Source organism: Cryptomeria japonica, chromosome 10 (genome assembly GCF_030272615.1).
Source record: "Cryptomeria japonica chromosome 10, Sugi_1.0, whole genome shotgun sequence".
NCBI lineage: Eukaryota > Viridiplantae > Streptophyta > Pinopsida > Cupressales > Cupressaceae > Cryptomeria > Cryptomeria japonica.
Genome location: NC_081414.1, coordinates 676,398,709 through 676,411,480, shown reverse-complemented (window position 1 = coordinate 676,411,480; position 12,772 = coordinate 676,398,709).

Genomic DNA, 12,772 nt, shown 5'->3' with positions numbered 1-12,772 from the left:
ATGTATTGCATGATAAAGAAACATCATATAAAGAAGCAAACTTTCAGACTGAATCATATACATACATGTCGAACCAAATGATATCCATGACATCAATGACAACAATGACATTGGCCAATACTGTGTGTGTGTGTGTGTGTGTGTGTGTGTGTGTGTGTGTACACACACACAAACACACACACATATATATGGAAGGTGTGTGGGGGACTATCGGTTTGTGATTGGAGAAAAAGTGCTCACATGATGCTCTCCCTCCTAGAGATGACTCATCTAGACTCGTGAAACAGAGAAGGATTCCAAATATAATAGTTTATAAAACACTTTCTTATGAAATTGTAAACATATTGCTTCAATGCAAAGTATGTTTGTAATTTGAAAGAAAAAGAATGTTATTTTATTGTTGAAATGTTGCATCATTTCCTTGTATCGAATGTATTTCCATTTTTATAATGATCATGTGAAATATAAATGATATATGAAAGCAATTTTCTCTTGATTTTCTTAGCATTTGATTATTTACTTTTCCAATAAAGTGTTGAGTAACTTTCAAGTTAAGTTTTTTTTGTTGTTACATAATGGGAATTTGAATCTTGATGACAACAACAATAATTCCAAGATTTATCCAAAGAGGCATGTCTTTAATGGTAGATTTATATAACTTGTATAGTTACATATTTGTCAATTAAAAGGAAAAACAAAAAGAAAGGAGCATAGATCAATTAAATGCTAATAATTTAATTTAATTTTGGATATCCGAGTTAAGACGATAAATTAAAATTGAAGAAGTATATTTTTTTCAAAATGACAAAGGGATTGGGTCACTTAGCTATAGTTGTGGCTTGGTGACAACATATTACAAAATGTCATTTTATGATTGAAAAACATACTATAGTAATTAATTTGTCCTTCTAAAGCTTTAATAGACAACAAATCGAACTCTATTTTGATATAAAACAAAATTTTGTCCCAAAATCAACCTAGTTTGATGTTATAAAAGAAAATTGACCATGTGGTACACAAACTTGAAAGAAAGAAAAATTTACATGAGCTTGAAAGATACAAAATATAAGATAGTATTTTTGTCTTTTGTGCATACTAGCTATAAATTACATATACATTAGGCATTTAGCCCCAGAATTATCAAAGTTGTTTTATAAATAATGAGTATAATGATCTAGGAATGAAAATATAAATACTGAAATTGCAATTGAACTAGAAATGAGGAAATCAATCGTGTGCTCTTAATGTAAACTAATTATGAGGCTTCAAATGAGTTGTAGAAAACAAAAGTATTTGTGTAGTGAATTGTAAATAAGATAGAAGCTACCCAAAACATAATATATGAAATAGATACAATAAGATTGTAAATATAGATAGTTAGAGATCAAAATTAATGTAGATAGAATTGGGGATAAACCCATTCTCCCAACTAGAGACTCATTACAAACAACTACCAACAAAGAATCTATTAATTTCCCAAAGAATAACAATGAATTGCACGACTATTTGCAATTTGTTTATTAATCATGAATTCAAATCTACATCATTGGAAACCAAGCAAAGATTTTTAAACAATCTCAAGTTGCTCTATTTTTCAAATTTCAGATGTGTGCTTTCTACTCCATTCCTCTGTCTATGCCCCACTTCCCTTGTGCTTCTCTATGTACTCCTCTTATCATCCTTCATACTTATGTTATTTCCCACACATTTTATTCTCCATCTTCTGTTTTCTTTATTATGCAATTTACACTTGCTAATACTCAACTTTCATGCCATAGTCAACTATGTGTTCCTTTTGAATTTGTCTGCCCTCTTCTTTCTAAGGTGTGGCCCCTCTATTGGATATATGCTTCTCTTTGAATCTGCAAGCTCTTAAAACATTACCATCTTTTATTCAAATGTTGTTATCATCTCTAACCTTGGCACTATAATCTTTTTTCTTTTCTTTGTTTTATTACATAAGCTTTTTCCTCCTTTCCATGAAGCTATTCCTTCATGTGTAACTCCCTTCGCTCTTTTCCTTTCACAGCCCCACACTATTCTCTATCTTGTATTGTCCTCTATTTCCTCCCAATGCTTTTCAAACTACAAATTTTTAAACTTTTATTTGTTGTGCCCCCTTTGTCATCTTTTGTGCTTCACTTACTCATCAAACTTCACTATGACACTATTTATGAACTCAAATTTTATCTTTTATATAGAAACCCTCACTTCTTCCTTTGCTTGACACCTTATTGTTTCCTCTCTCTCTCTCTATTTTGCACCACACACCCAAACCTAATATGTAGATATTTATTTATATTAAAATCAAAGTGGCAATTTAGATTCCCACACAACTCTTGGTTTCCCTCTCCATGTCATTCCAATTCCATTTATCTATTGCAATGTGGTTTATTATTTATTTCTTTTAAAACTAAAACTCATAATTTCATTCAACTCCTCCTCTCTACTGCCCATGTTGGATGCTACTGCATAAGACTCTTATATAGCATGGGTTTCCTTACAAATATCCCCATCTCTCTTGTTGTTGATATCTTCAACAAATTCTCATCTCACTCTTCACTGCCCCATCTCTCAATTGTTTAGGATTCTCTCCTACCTAGACCAATCCTTTTGAGCTCTTCTAAATCAATCGCTTCACTTTCTACTTGTAGTTCAGATGGTGTATCTTCTACACTCTCAGGACAACCTACTCTAGTACCATTTAATGCAAATAGAGTTGGGGATAAACCCAATATCCCAACTAGAGACTCATTACAAATAGCTACCAACAAAGAATCTATCAATTTCCCAAACAATAACAATGAATTAGACAAATATATATAATTTTTTTATTAATCATGGATTCAAGTTTGCATCTCTAAAAACCAAGTAAAGACTTTTAAACAATTTCAAGTTGCTCTATATTGTAATTTTTAGCTATATGCTTTCTACTTGATTCATCTATCTATGACATTCTTCCCTTGTGCTCCTCTTATCCTCCTTCCTACTTTTATTTCCCATGCATTTTATTCTTCATCCTATGTTTTCTTTATTTTGCAATTTACACTTAGTATTCCCCATGCCGCAGTCAACTATGCATTCCTTTTAAATATATTAGCCCCCTTTTCCCATGACCCCTCTATTGGCTATATTCTTCTCTTTGAATCTAAAAGATCTTTAAAAGTTGCCTTCTTTTCTTTAAATATTTCCTATCATTTCTAACCTTGGCACTGCAATCTTTTTTCTTTTCTTGATTTTATTACAGGAAGATATTTCCTCCTTTCCATGTAGCTATTCCATCATGCATAACCCAATTCACTCTTTTCCTTGCATAGTCCCACACTATCCTTTGTCTTGTGTTGTCCTTTGTTTCCTCTCAATCCTTTCAAACTACTAATTTTTAAACTTGTATTTGTTGTGCCCCCTTTGTCATCTTTTGTGCTTCACTCACTTTTCCACAGACTTTACTCTGTCATTGGTTATGAACTCAGCTTCTATCTTTTCTATAGGTGCCCTCACTTATTCCTCTCCTTAACACCTTATTCTTTCTTCTTCTCTCTATATTTTATGCCACACATTTCCCAACCTAATATGCAGATTTGTATGTGTATTAAAATCAAACTGACAGTTTAGATTCCCACATAACTCTTGATTTTCCTCTCCATGTCATTCCATTTCCATTTCTCTGTTGCAATGTGTTTCATTATTAATTTCTTTTAAAATTTAAACTCATCATTTCATCATGTCCCTCCATTTTACTATGATGGAGTTCATCTACTCTACCCATGTCGGATGCTCCGACATAAAAAATAGTATAGTAAGGTTAGCTCCCAATAATACAAGATACATTCAAATACGCAAGAGACAAAAATATTCAATAAGTAAATATCATGATATATTAATGAAAGCACATTAGGTGAGTGAGTATACATAGACTATGTGAGAGAGAGAGAGAGAGAGAGAGAGAGAGAGAGAGAGAGAGAGAGAGAGAGAGAGAGAGAGAGAGAGAGAGAGAGAGAGAGAGAGAGAGAGAGAGAGAGAGAGAGAGAGAGAGAGAGAGAGAGAGAGAGAGAGAAGGTGGCAAATGAAAGGAAATGTGCAGCCATAATAAACTATTCAACGTAACCTCAAGAAAGAAAATTATGAAAACAAGTAATCAAAATCCATAATGAAAAAAGAAATATATCATTGAGATGACACAAATTGTACCCTAGCAAAATTCCCATGAAAGAAAATCCTAGCCTCTAAAAGCATTCATACACTTAATGTATTATCTCATGAAATAAATATTATAATACACTTGTAGAGTCTCCATACAAAACTTGCAAAATATCAATCTCTACTTGCATTTCATGTGAACAGGCAAGTGATAATCATTTGACCACACATCCTAATCCATGCTTCCTCTCCTTACATATGTGACTACGAGATATTCTCAATCAAACTTAAACAATGATCTAAGGGCTATGAAAGCCAACTAGTCACCCTCAACTACTATCATGTACTCTCTTTTATAGAAGTAAGCTTACACGAAACCACCAACTGGTATTACATAAACTAGGTTTCTAATACTATGAACTTGAAATCTATTTTCCCTTAATTTAATTTTGGCAATAAGAAAAATTCATTTTTGGTAATAATTTTTTTCAATATTAAACAATTTCCCAATGTGAAAACCACATTAAATGTTTATCCCAATGTTGGATATAAAATACAAAGTGGTCTGAAAAATGCTAACCTGTATGATGTGTGCATCCCTAGATCTCTAGGTGAATCACAAATAATGTTAATTTATATATTTTTAGCATTGTGCAAGGTGAGCAACAAAAAAAATTCCAACATTATCCCACTTGTTGTATACATTACATATGGGGTCATAATTAAACTCAATTTAAATCGAGGGAACAATCCCTATAGCCAACATATACCATCAAATATACAAGTGCTTCATGCGCTCCATCAAGATAGCTACAACAATAACCAAGGTGACCACTATGTCAAACATGAATCCTCTCATCCTCCATCATATGCACAAAAGATAATATCATGTCCAAAGAGATGTTACACTAAAAAATCACATAGGAGCATGAATATTGCCTCAAATCTGTATCTAGACATGAAAACTAAATCCAATGGTAATAAGTAGGCTTGAGTAGCTACTTTGTGCATGAAAATGTGTTTTAGAGAAAATGGTAATTACAATAAAACCACACAAACACAAAACAACAAAACACTTGAGTTAGGTGCAAGGAAAGTTCAAATAACATATAATGTAATTAAATTGAGGTATGTCAAACAGCCTATTGTGTATGAATTTTTGTTGTGACAAATCAATGGGTTCTCACTCAAAAAATCGGAAATATAACGACACTCAAATGCAAAGGTAGATGATTCATCAAAAATGGCTAAATGTTTGGATCTATAGGTTGAGGGAAGGTAAAAATAGATGGTCAAGATTGTATCATGAGATCAAGGGATAGAATGAGACATAATCTCTCACCTCATGGAATGGTGCCAAGTGGCACCATTAAAGGAATTGACTGGGAAGATGGTACTATAGAGTGTAAGAGGAGGTATTGGCATAAAGGAAAAGTTCTTCCTCACACTCCAAAGGGGGGGGAGTGATAGGAATAGAGGCCAATGTCTCCAAGGACATGGAGCTTTTTTCCAAAAAGGGAAAATTAATGAAGGGTAGGACAAGGTAGGTAGTTTGGGAAATTTCAGAGGGTCGATCCCACTAATTTAGGGATTAGTATTGTGCACATGGTTAAAGAATGGATTGGGTGGAGAATTGGAGTTAAGAAAAATTTATGGAGGATGTGACACTTGAAGAGAGAAAATGAATTAAATAAAATATTTTTATTTAATTCATTTTGGAGAAAATGGGATAGAATGGGTAATTTCTTTTTGTTTTTTGAAGTGTCAAGTAAACTTCTTAACATAGCCAGTCATGCTGGAATGACACACTCTTCAATACCATGTGAAATGCTTTTGACTCAAATCTATGAACCAATGAGGTCACAATCGAGGGACCTCATCCCCAATTAACAAGTTGAGGCTCAAACCCTTGAGCAAATTGGATCAATCGAGCAAAAAACTATTATCATGATGGCCCAGTGAGGGTTTGAACCTTGGTGGTCACAACAACAACAACAACACTTACCCAACACATGATGGTAAGAGCCCCTATAAAAGGGGTAAATTAATTAAATACAAATTATTTATTTAATTTTGTAGAAGAAAGCGGTATGGGAATTGAAAAATAGATAATTAAAATGAATTAATTATCTTAGGCTAAGACTTAGGAAAATAGAAGAAAATAGATTAAGATGACAATAGAGAGGGGATTTTGTTTTTCAATCAGTCAAAAACAGCTAAGGGGTTGCACCCATTTGTATTAAAATATTACAAAAATTTACATGTATAATGTATCACTAGTTCTAAATGTCAAACAAAAACCTACTGGCAAACCCAACCCTAACCATATCGTACCAAAATGTCTCATTACAACATGGAGATGTATCATAATGTACAATCCATACATAAGCAACCATCCATCCATGCTAGTGGCCAGGCCTAATAACATATATATATGGTCAAAAAGATAGAAAGTGTAGATACAGACTACCCCAACCACATCTCCAAATTGGTTGCATGTTTTGCTTTCACTCGGCAAGGGGGACCACAATTTGTGTGATTTTCCAACTCCAAATCTTGTGAGGAGTCCACCTTCACAAGTTCATTAGACCCCTCCACACCACCATCTTTTTCCACTTCATTCTCAATCAAACCTTGGAGGTATTTATGGAATCACCCATCACTCTACTCTAGTACCTAGCCCAACAATTGCTTTAGAAACATAATACTTCTTTCCATTGCAAGCCTCCTGTGAGAGAGAGAAACAAGATTCACAGAGGTAATCAATGAAAATTTTGTGACATCATGGCCCTATTGTTGTACCATATAGAAATCTCATGGAAGTGGAATTCCTTCCCCAATTACCACATTCTCCATGACATCTCCAATTTATCCCAAGAATTGCTTCCTAATAACACCCTGACAAATCGAATTGGTCATCTCCTTGGACTCACCCACATTGAGCATGAAGGCCAAGAATGTGGAGGAAATGTTGGTGTCCACCTGATAGAAATGGTTTGTCCTGAGAAATTATTTAGCCAACACCATTTTAATTGTATGAACAACCAATTCATGGTTCAACCTAATCACCCCTATGAGCCTCTTCTCTGAAATTTCACTGAGAAATGCCATCTATTTCTTTTTACATACCAACCACACAAGGATATCCATGCCTGACACCCACCAAGCACCACTAACATCAAGCAAGGCACAACTTAGAATGTTAAGAATGGGAAACCGTAATTCCCATTTAAAGGTTGAAACATGAATCAAATTGATTTCTTGTTGTTTTGAGCAATGATGAGAGTTTAATCCTATAAGGAAGACATAAAATTATACCATTCCATGATCTCCCAAATCATAAATATCATTGTCCTATTAGTATTGATTCCCAATTCACATAGCTATCACCTAGGCTAAAAGTAAACATACAACTTTCACATGTGTTTTTAATTTCATCATCGATCCTGTAAATTTGTCGCATGTCCACTATCAATCTAAAAATAGTAGTCACGAATCTGGTGAGGTACCATCCACCTCAAAACCGTTGGAGGAATGCATAATGGCCACACAAGCCAATCCATCATAGCAGAAAAAGCTCTGACATCATCGAATCCTTTCCACTATCTGCCACGTCAATAATAACTCAAGGGCAATCATGTTGAGCACACATACACACTGAGAGAGGGTGAAACAATGTATCAATAATTTCCACCTATTTTTACTTTCAATCATTCACAATTGATTGCTCTCATAAAGCAAATGAATGAGAAAATCAAGCACACAACACCTAGATATATGTGACAAAACCCAAGATGGGAAAAACTACGCTGATAAAATGTTGTTTGGAGCTATTGTCCAAATCTAGCCTCACAAATAAAATGATTATAATATATTTTAAGGACACCAATCCCCTTTGCATTCAATTTCAAGACACCAATCCTAATAGAAACGCCCATTTCTTTACACAAATGTTCAGATTTATGACACCAATCCTATCTACTAATATAGACTCAAAAAGGGCACCAACCCTAATTACACAATGTAGGGAAATGACCCTAAAATCATTACTCTACTTATAATTCAAATAAAAAGGTTCATGCTTGAACCATATTAATTCTTCTTTGTCATTTACAGAATCATTCTACACACCCCTGGTCTGAGAAACCTCTTCTTTGTTTCTTTGCCTCTAGAATTCTCCTTCATTGTAGCACTAATATGTTCTCTTATTGTGCTATGTACCATAGTTGTCTTTCCTAGACAAAATCAACTCTTTACATTTTTTTAACTCTGTACCATTTTACATATATTTATATGCATTTACATTTGCCTCTTCTGAGTCGGCAAAAACATACATCATCGTAAACAAACTCTAGTCTATTGCATAGGAAAAGGAGCAATGGGCTATTTTGATCCATTGTAGTTAAACACTTCAATTCTTGCACATTTATCTTTATGAAAATTAGAAACATATCCTACTGATTTAGTTTACAATTCCCTATGACACACACAAATTGTTCAAAAACAACAGCACAGTTGTTCATGGCGCCAAAAATAAATTTTATGTTAACTGTTATACATCGATTGAAGCAGAGTCGTCGATAAAATTAATTCTAAATTTTGACCATTTGATCTAGCCAGGTGTGCATAAAATTTGTCTTAATGATCACATCATATTTTTTATCCATATCACACTTTTACCTTTCCACCCCACAATCTTGCAAGCTTTGAAGGACCCATGATAGACATTTTGTGGGGTAGCGAGGTTCCTTTACTCCATGCCCATATCAATGGATCATTGAGACCGAATCAAGTCTTCAATGATGAGGCAAAGTCCCATTCATACAACTTTAACCTTTCTTTCTCATGACGGTTGCATGCGCCATATACCATATCATCATCCATGACTGCATCCATCTCAGTCATGGTTCATTCTCATGGCCAAGTGGCAGTCTTTCTTTACTCACCCTACAAGATATTTTGGATTACATTCCTTTCCCACCAACCTGCAAGGCATTTTGGGATGATGTCACACAGGGCGCAGGGATGCGGGATGCCTTGATTCCTTCCCTGTCAAGCCACAAGCCATTTTGCTTTGACTCTGTCAATGTGCAAGAGCTCAGAGAAAGGCTTAATTCCTTAGCCACAAAAGTGAGACTAAGCTCACATATATTTACCATGCAATATTATAAATAGACTAGAAAACTTCATCATGGGACCGATGTGGGATAATTCCCTTTAGCCAAAAATTGTAAAACCCAAAACCCTAAAGAGTCGAGAAGGGCTTAAATTCTGCAACTTGCTTTCATCACCCATACTCAATTTCTAACATCAATATGACCACCGACATCAATGACAACACTCCAAGTATCAATAGATTGTTTCCATATTGACCAACTCATCTACCTCCATATTACCCCCTATAAACATGCGATATTTTGAAATTTTCAAAGCTTCCTCCCAACTCCCAAATTAAGTGTATCCAATTTTGAAGTTTCCAATTTGGGATATTTTTCTTCCTAATTGTGTTGATAGCAATTTAAGAGTCACCCTCCAAGTGCAAATGAGATATTAAGATCTTAGCCACGCTCCAAGCCAATCAGAGTAGCCCTAAATTCTTCCTCATTATTCATAGCAATCCCTGAGCTAATTGACTTTTGGCCTAAGATCCTTCCCGTTTGATCTCTAACAATGCATCCAACACCATTTGCACCAATGTTTCCCTTTGAGGCACCATCGAAATTTATTTTTGCCCAATCTAGGGTAGGATCAGCCCACTTGAATCCCTCATGGGGGTTGGATAGAACATTGACCATCTTGGAACCATTAATGGGGAATAGAGATAGGGAATATTATTTAAATAGTAAAAAAATATTTGATTAATACAAATGATAGGAAATTGGATGAATTAGGGGTAAATTGACCAAATGTAAATAATTAATGTTAGGTTTTTATAGCTACCAATAATTAATCACCATAACTAGAATAGAAACCATAGCTAGCTAATATATAACACATCCAATTGATTATACCTCAAATCCAAGGTATACTCATCATAATAGATAAACCTTGTGCCACCAACATGCACACACGCACACATGCATGCACGCACACACAACAATCAAACAAATCAAGGTCGTATGTTTTTTAGTTAATTCACCAAACAACTTTTTCATCATGGTTAACTATTGATGATGGGACCATATTGAGATGAGACATAATTCACACACACGTGCACGCACACACACACACATACATACATACATACATATACAAAATATATACATATACATATACATATATATGTATCTATATATATACATACATATACATATACATATACATATACATATACATATTGGTGTCGTCATTTTTAAGCATGGGGAAAATGTGAGACAACCTCTACAAATTTTGTCCAAATTACATAACTTGTAAACTCTAAGGTATGTTTAGAGAGGTATAAGTCATATATCCTCGAGTAAATCTTGTTTTTTTAAGTCATTCTCTCGTCAAGTGTCAAGGTTTGGAGCCCATGTTTAAATCAATCTCTTTGAGTCAATTTGATTTAGCATGTGCAATTGGGTTTTGTAAACGTCATTGCAAGTGAAATGTTTTGTTAATTGTAAGTCGGGTCTATAGACCCGATTTGTAAGTTGTATTCTTTCACACTTGTCATCGAGTCTAAAAGACCCAATTACAAGTCGAGTTGAATTTATTGTTCTTGAGTGGTTAAAACAAAGTCAAATAATGGCTCCTCTATAAGTGTTTTAAACCCAAACCTAGTCTAATTATTTATTGTGCATTGTGTATGTCTATCGGATTTTCCATTTACCCTTCGTGCTTGTGCAATTCAAACAAGTTTCATTTTTAGTATCTTTTTTCTCTTTCCCAATTCTCAAAGGTATATGTTGTATTTCTTTAATGGTGGTTGTTGTTAGTTTTGTTATTTAAAAGCTTTATGTAAACTCTTTGGGGCTGGAAAAATAGTAATATTGTTTTGCATTCCATCTTAATAGATTTTGATTCTTATTTTGATTTTGCAACTAGGGTTTTTTTGTTAATTTAGGTATCGATTACACAAGTTATTTCAATTGGTTCTTCATTACGTTTGAAATTAAAGTTCACTTGTAATCGAGTCTGCAAGACCCGATCACATAGTGTTAATTTGCCAAATTCTTACATACCAAAATGTGTAGTCGGGTCTGTAAAACCCGACTACTCATTTGTTACAATTATTGTTGTTGAAACACTATCAATCACACTTGTTATAATATCTTTAAGACCCAATTACAAATGAACCTCCAATCAAAAATAGTAATTGAGTCTTAAAGACCTGATCAGAAGTCACCACAAATAATATGAATGTAATAAAGTATTGCAAACCTAACTACATGGTTGAGCCTTACCCTTTTGTAATTGAGCCTGTAGAACCTAATTACATCCTATGATTGCAAGACAACTTGTAATTGAGTCTTTACGACTTGATTGCAATTTTTTTCCCTCACTCGATAACAATTAAACGAATTGGAATCGAGTCTTTAAGACCCAATTACAACTCTTCTTTTGCTATCAAAACACATTGAATGATTTCTAATCAGGTTTTTAAGACCCAATTACAAGCCTTTATCATTCTATCCAAGGTTGTTTATTAGCCTTACATTTTATTCTCTACTCGTGATGATGACATCAACCCTACACCTAGCCCATGACCTCACTTGTAAACCATTTATGTTTGCAAACGATCTATCAAATTTAACAAGTCAAGGTGTTGGTCTTAATGGTGTGACACTTTACTCCAAAGAAGTTGTCATGGAGTTGTTTGTGTCACATAAATATGTTCTAATTGTATGGTATTTTCACCTTAGCCTTGCAAATCCAGTTTCAATGTCAGAAGAACTAGTTTTAACCCCTAATAAGAAGATGAAATACAAGTACCAAAAGTACCAGAACATCGTCTCACCTTATTTAGTGACTTCTAACATTGAGGATATCAAAGATATAGAGATAGGGAAAGTTGACATGTCTGAGTTTATTAAAAGAACTGAAGAGTAGTCATCATCATCAAGCATACAACAGCTTCTCAATATCCACATTCACCTGGTCTCATCTTTCCCATTGGCTACCTTGGAACTAGAATTTGTTCTTGCGCGCGCATCTCATTTTGATAAAGAAACAAGAACCATCAAGGATGATGATGGTAAAGTGATTATCAAGTTGGATCTCGAAACTATTGATATGATCTTCAAGGTTCCATCTCCTCCTGCACATGCCAACATCACTATGGAGAAAGCCTAGGCTCACTATAATCAGAATGAGAAATCTTGTAAATAGAACATCACTACCAATTAGATTTTTAAGCCAAGAACCATAACCACCAGATGGCCTAAGATTTACCAAAGTGATTTTAAAGAGGAGATTAATGACATGATTACTCTCCTCGGAAAGATCAAAGGATTGAAGAAATCCAATATATTTGAGACATGGATGTACAGATACATATCCATCATGAAGAAGGGTGTACAATAGATCTTTTGGGGTGAACAGATTATGATGCTTTGTGTTAATAACTTTCACTAGTACCTACTACTCTTACCTTCTATATGAACTCATACTTGGTTTACCTCGCTACTTTATTCAAACAGTTCTTTGGTCT